Here is a 7571-nt window from a genome sequence, read left to right as displayed (position 1 = left end):
AATAGATTCCGCTACCGTCAAAACTCCATTCCATAAAAATCCCGCCCAAATTGATTGGGCATGACTATTCATTAAAATTCGAAACCTAAAACTCTCCCTCCAAAAATTGTCAATATTCCTCCATAACTCCAGAACTAGGGCAAAAATAACATTCAAAAACAAGAAAGTTGCAGACGAGGAGTGCCAAAGAAGAGCCATGGAAATATACTATCACCCATCAATCATTACACTGAGAAGAAGGAATAACTACTTGCTAAAGGAAAAGGTGTTGGAGATTTGATAGTAGAAGGTGGTGAGATCCGAAACAGAGAAACACCCAATTGCATCCACATAAATCCTTCAGGTAACAGTGTTGCAAACCAATGACTTAATTTCCATTTTTTGGTGAATGGCATCCATCCATGTTACTTGTAGTCGCCATGGAAACCTTTGAATAGTAGAAGTTCAATCAATTGATGGATTACACAAGGAAGGAGAGTAAAGAGAAATTTTGCACGCCAAATGTTTACAAAAAAGAAAATGACAACTTTCAAACCAATTAGTAGAAAGAGCTATTATTAGGGGATAAGTAGGGGTAATTGACTATAATAACAACAACACATCAACAATGTAGTCAAGGTTTTAGGCAGATAAAAGAAAAGGAAATTTTTGAAGTTATATTTTTCTTTGTGTGAGTTAGTAGGGACATCTTATGGTCTAGATAGAATTACTGGGTGTTTATAGGTGATTACATCGATGTAAAATAGAAGTACATTAAAAGTAATAGTAAGCAAAGTGAATGATTAGGATGGATTATAAGATGTTCTAGTAGTGTGCCTTTACATCAATGTTGGATAGTAAATTAATAACCATTTACATTAAAATGTTAAATCTGCTTAGAGAAATCACAATGGACGAAAAAAAGGAATAGAGGCTAAAAAAGAGAGGAAAGTGCACACATTATTAAACATTAATGAGTGGTACCTCATTTTTGAAGATTACTACTTATTCATATATCAGCTATCTAGTAATTGAAGTGAATTATTTCAAACTTAATTGGTACGAGTGTTTGAAATAATTTATATATATTAGGCTAAATGTACATATTGTTCAGTGTGCCTTATGCAATGCAAAAAAATGGTTACAAGATGACTTAGTAGTGTGCCTATGTTTAATTAATAGTGATTCATTTAAAGTGCAGGCTGGATTATTACCATCGTTATTACTAGAAGACATAGGAATCGCATCTAACCAGCCACAAGAACAATTTTAGCATTGTAACATCGGCCAATAAATTTTTATGCATACACTATAGTTTACTTCGTTAAGTAGCATGTATATAAATACTTAGTGAATGTATAATCTGGTTGAAATAATGTACACCATGTAACCGACCAAGTACAATGTATAGAAATTGTTGAACATGCAGTTATTTGTCTATATGCATATTGCAATTAGTCATCGCAGCCACATGCATAGTGCAATGGTATGCATACATTTGGAATGGTTATTGGTGCTTTGACCCACTTGTGCATCTCCTTGCAGGCTGCAGTAGGTGTGTAATTTTATTTGTATGGTTAATACTAATTTGCCTATAAGCACTTTACACGGGGTGATCCATAAGGTACAATTAGTTTACAAAAATGTACAACATGTTAGATATTAGTTACTTAACTGTGTATATCTATAAAAGGTAGTGCAATGATGCGCATAACTTTGGAATGGTTATTGGCCCTTTAATCAACTTGTGCATCTCTCTATAATGGATGTGTAATTTTACTTGTATAAAGAGTATTAGTTTGTTTGTGAGTACTTTACACAGGATGATCTATAAGGTACAATCAGTTTATAAAAATGTACATCATGTTAGGTGTTAGTTACTTGACTATGTATTTTTGTAAAAGAAGATTAGATATAACGCAGCAAAAAGTAACTACATGATATGGAATGTATTCTAGAAACTTTGATATAGTTGATATTAACATTTTTTGTGGAGTGTACAAGTTGTTTGTGGGTATGGAGTAGTGTTCTATGTTATGTATGCTTATATGGTCATAAATTTACAAAAGTTAGTCTATTGTTTGAATCTGTAATAGGCTGTTAGCCCTTACACACTGTCATGTGCATACACATAATGTAAGAATGAATTTACTATATAGTTGTTCGTTGGTTACATAGAGTTCATATAGGCGTACAAATTGGGGTTTGATTAGCTATGCCCTGTATGTAATTGTTAACACATTATATCTTGTTCATCTTATTTTGCAGCATGTCAAGAGCAAAGACAGCTTCTTTCGACGAATCAATGGATATCAATCAATGCTAGTGGAGCAAAGAAATTAGATTAGATAATTAGATAGTTTCATTGTGCAAGACTCGGAACACTCGTTAGAATTTACCTACATTTAGTTCTTAATTCACTACCACATGTTCAATCTATTTTAAAATGTAATAGAGGAAAAAATAGTTAAATTGCTAATTTTAGATTTTGTTTATTAGTATTGTAAATCTAGTTAGTATTTAAGTACTACATGTTGTTAATTTTTTTTATTGTTAGTTCAATCTGTTTTACAATATATCCAAAACAATAACTTCTATTCTATCAATTGGTAAAAAAAACATTTACTTTCTATTGCTAATTAGTAACATTTCGATGTTGTATCCCATGTTGATCTTTATTGATTTTTCATTACTAATGTCTTACAAATTGTTTAGTCATTTTATGATATGTTTAAGTAAATAAAGATTTTTGTTTCACAAATTGATGAAAATTAGTTACATTTGGTTACTTATAAATAATATACATGCTGATTGAACAAAAATTTAACTAGTTATCTATCACTATTATGGAAGTAATGGCTTTAGGTAAAATTTTAGTTATTAATATATTATAATTTCGAAAAGCAATAATTGCCCATCAACAAATTTGTAACACCCAATCATAGTGTCACTCGTTTCCATTTTTACCAAACCCCAAACTAAAAACTTTAGAACCGTGGTTGGGATGTCAATTTTGGCATACTTCTATCATTTAATTGCTCTTTGAACAAATATCATTGGATTTATTAGGTATGATACATATAAAAATAACATATACATAAAGAGAGATGATGTGTGATTTAAAATGAAGAATGGATTCTTCAAAAAAAAATAAAGAATGGAGGAGCTTGTTAAGTTTATAAACATAACAAAATGCCTCTTTATTAGATACTCTTATTATTTACAAATATTTCTAAAAATTGAACAAAAAAAATTAACCAATGTACACTCTAGTTATAATAACATGTACAACAATTCTAATAGATATATATAATGCTTCAAATAAATCTACAAATTGAACAAAAATCTACGATGATTACAATGATATCTACAAGGATTCTTACCTATCACTACATAACATTTTCTATAAATTGAAATTGAAAATTTACAAATGTTGTGATAACAAATAAATAAAAAGAAGGTAAAAGATTTATACACTGTTGTTAGTTGAGTTTCGCTTGCTCCATTTCTTCTTCTCAAGTTGATTTCTTCTTTTCCTTTCTAATTATAAATAATGGGATTGGTTCTGCAAGCTCAGTAGTTCTCCCTATTTATATTTCTTTCTTTGCACTTGGATTCTTCTTTGTCATTTTCCTTGCCATCTTGCCACTGCTCATGCAAATTGTAAAGGCTATTTACTTTGTTCAACACAACCATTCTAAATGATGTAATATTTTTTGAACAAGGCGTAACTCTACGTAAACTACTAGTAAAACTTAATAATAGAGACACAATTATTACATATGGGATCCATATGAACAGTAACAAAATATCACACCTCTATTGTAACGATGTACAAGAAGTTTGCATAGAGTTACAAAATGTTCAAAAAATGTTACATTGTTCAGGGACGGTTGATATGCTTCCTTTTTGTCCTGGCATTCATATGACATTATAAAATCACAACTAAATATGATATACTATATTCAAATCTGAGTTAGGCATACTCAACATTTAGTACATTTAGCCTAATACATACATATTACAACCTACACTTATCCAATCAAGTTTAATCCTATAGACTAGGAATGTACAAATAGGTACCAAGTTACAAACACGCAATAATAATTGTCAAATTAATAGTGTGCGCACTTCACCCCACTTCTCTTTCTTTTATTTCTTTTCCTTTCATTATAAATTCCTTAGCTCTTACTTTAACATCATCTTGTTACTTCATTGCTGAATTACAACCACATAAAAGTATTTGTCGATTGTCACTAATTGTTCACCAATAATAATACTTATCCAACATGATGTACAGGCATATTAACTAAGACATCTTGTAACCATTTTCTACCAATAAGTAAGGCATACTGAATAATATGTACATCAACCTAACACATAAAAATTAGACTTTACATCAATGCCAATCAACTTTGAAGCAATCCACTTCAATTGCTATACTACTATTATACAAACAGGGACCACCATTAATATTTGATGCGTGCACATCTTTTTATTTTTTTCCTTTATTGTCAAACCTTCACACCTTTCTTCAAATGCTAAATTAAAGAAGGTAAGGAGGGTCCTTACAATATTGGCACGGCTTATACCAGGCACAGATATATCTGGAATGTCTTTAAAGAGTTCTTTAGGATCTAAACCAATATCATCCAAATGGAGAGTCATTAACTTGGTCTTTTTGCGCTTCCAATGCTGGTTCGTGCTAATGGATTATTCATCCTCCTCATCAAAAGGGTCGCTCCTCTTCTTCTCATGGGAATTGCAAGAATCATGATCAATAGCCTTCACAATTTTTGAAGGAAGATGAAATGAATTACCCTCCGGAAATTCTTCATTAGGAGTAAGGTTTTTAGGGGTAACAGCCTTGTTGCTTGAACTCTTCAAATTCTCCTTCTTGCTTCTCACAGTCTTTTGCTTCATCTCAAGACTATTGTCAACCTTGGAAGGATTGTTCAGGTTTGCAAGTTCCTTTCCTTTTGATTTCTTTTGCTCTCCATTTGATTGGACACTCTTAATCAAAGCATCACGCCCTTTGAGGAGATGATCATCATGCACCATAGACTACCATGTTTGAAAGCTTGAAAATGTATGTTTGCTAGCATTCAAGGGATAGTTAGGAAAAAGCACCTTCGATTCTGTTTTATTTTGGATAGCAGTGCGCTAAAGTATTCGACTGAAGTCATAATTTGTGGAACGAACATCTGCTCCAAATTCCTGTGGGGAACTTGATAAAACCCGAATTGCCGCTCGAATCTATAGGGGCTATATGGCTCAACAAGGAAGTCTCCATCAGCATGCAAAACTAAGTAATTTAAGCAGGAGCTTACAAAATAACTTAGTTCTGGATTCGTTAACTTGTCATTATCAACAAAAAGTTCATTTTGATTCTTCACAAGAGAAGTCGTCTCCCAAGTTGCTTTGTCTCCTCGATGAATGAGGTCGCGAGCACTGTTTTCATCAAAGTACCATGCACCACCCTCTTCAGAATAATTGGTCATTGTTGGTTCATGCATGGTATTTGGAGTTAAATAGTGGGTAGAGAAGCAACTCGCTAGCCAAGCATATACATAGTACACCGGAAAAGCCGCGCGCGCGCACTCTGAGGTAGATGAATTTGAAATTTTGTTGAATCCTCGATAGATATTTAGCAAGACAGGAATAGCGAGGCAAGTCTTACGGCCGGCGGCCATCGTACTAGCCATTTTGAAAGTAGATGGCCTGATATAGTAGAGGTCCTCAACTGGTAAAACAGAGACACAGAGCCAACAAGATATAAATACTGCAAGATAGATCTCTTCTCGCAAGTGAAATTTAACTCTAATGATATCAAATACGCCATTGTCCTGACTTGAAAACTTGCATGGTTGTCCAATTTTTCCATCCGGATTTTGGGTCGCTTGAGCACGAGATGCTCTCTTTATCCTTCTCTGCTTTGGTTTTGAATACTTGGTTTTGCCTTTAAACCAGAAGTTAATCCATTGGGTAGCTGAAATTCCATGTCTATTGATTTCTCCATGTTGAAGATGGTGGAGGGCAGCGAACAAATACTCACAACTTTGTGGAATATGCCTTAATTTATTTTTTTAACTCCAGTTAGTTCCTCTGTGCATGGAATTACCTCTTCATAGATACCCCCAATGATTAGAAGTCCTCCTAACTTGTGCAAATCCCAAAGTGAGAGAGACAATTCTCCGGCAGATGTATGTAAAATATTAGTATCCGGGCACCATGCCTCGCAGAATGGCCTAAGTACATAAGGATTCCTATCGTATGTGAAGAGAGAAACATATAAGGCGTCAAACAAGTGATTTTCACGGAGCACTTGTTTACTCCTTCCGAGAATATCCTCCAACCACTCCCAATAATATTCGACATAACTAAATGCACCACTAAGCCTCAAGGAAGGACCCCCAGTGTGCATCTCCGTCTATGATCCGCCTGCCAAGGGTTTGAAAAGGAGTTGCCCTTGGCTCCTTATCATGAATAAGGGATTTCAAGGAGTGAACTTTCGTGTCATTATCTTGAGAAAGTTTGAATGACCAATCCTTCAGCTCTAGGTACTGGTGAGAAGGCCACTTGCCAGAGTAAGTTACTTGTATAGGAGGCACCAATAATGTTGTCTCTTTGTCACCAGGGTCATCATGGCTGTCGGCGATAAGAAGAAACTTTTCGTCTGAAGATATGTCTTTCTTGAAGAGCACCATCGTATCAAGGTCAACTTGCAACAAGACAAGAAAAAGAAAATCGGGTTAGATCGAAAATAGTAAAAGGGTTTCTCGAGTTTTGGTGAGTTTCCATTGAAGTGGGTAATCACGCCTCCTCCTTTGTACTCCTCAAGCCATAATATGGCTCTCGTGGGAGTTTGTGGTTGCACCTTCTTCAAATATTGGTTGCACCTCCTTTGTGTACTCCTCAAGCCATAATATGACTCTCGTGGGAGTTTGCGGTTGCGCCTTCTTCAAATTTTGGTTGCGCCATCTCCTTTATACTCCTCAAGCCATAATATGGCTCTCGTGGGAGTTTACGGTTGCACCCTCTTCAAATCTTGGTCGCAACTCCTTCATGTACTCCTCAAGCCATAATATGGCTCTCGTGGGAGTTTGCGGTTGTACCTTTTTCAAATTAAATGTCCACCATATAGGATGTGTCGGGGGATCTTCCTTTCACATTACGCAAAAAAAAAGGAGAAATCACCATCAACAAGGAGTAAAAGCCATGGAATAAGTGAATTACCTTAGTACCCCAAGTGATGAAATCCTCAATTGTAGAATCACGGTCATGATTGAGGCGAAGATGCAACTTTATTTGCAAGCTAAAGAAATAAAAGAGGGGAGGGTATCGATTTGCCTTGAATAATGGATACCGACACAAGGTGCAAAAAAAAAAAAATCACGAAGGCAAAGGGGTTGTGCGAAAATAAAGTTACACAATGAATAACAATTGAAATCAAGAAAATGGTGGCTTACAAGTGAAAATCTTGAATATGGCATGCAACCAAATAATGCTATTGGAATGCTAGTTGCTTTCTTTGACTTCAAGGTGTCTATTAAATTCAAACCATCAGAGATTCCTATACGCAAGATTTGGAA

Source organism: Coffea arabica, chromosome 3e, assembly GCF_036785885.1.
Source record: "Coffea arabica cultivar ET-39 chromosome 3e, Coffea Arabica ET-39 HiFi, whole genome shotgun sequence".
NCBI classification, from domain to species: Eukaryota; Viridiplantae; Streptophyta; class Magnoliopsida; order Gentianales; family Rubiaceae; genus Coffea; species Coffea arabica.
Note: the sequence above shows the minus strand (reverse complement) of the source record.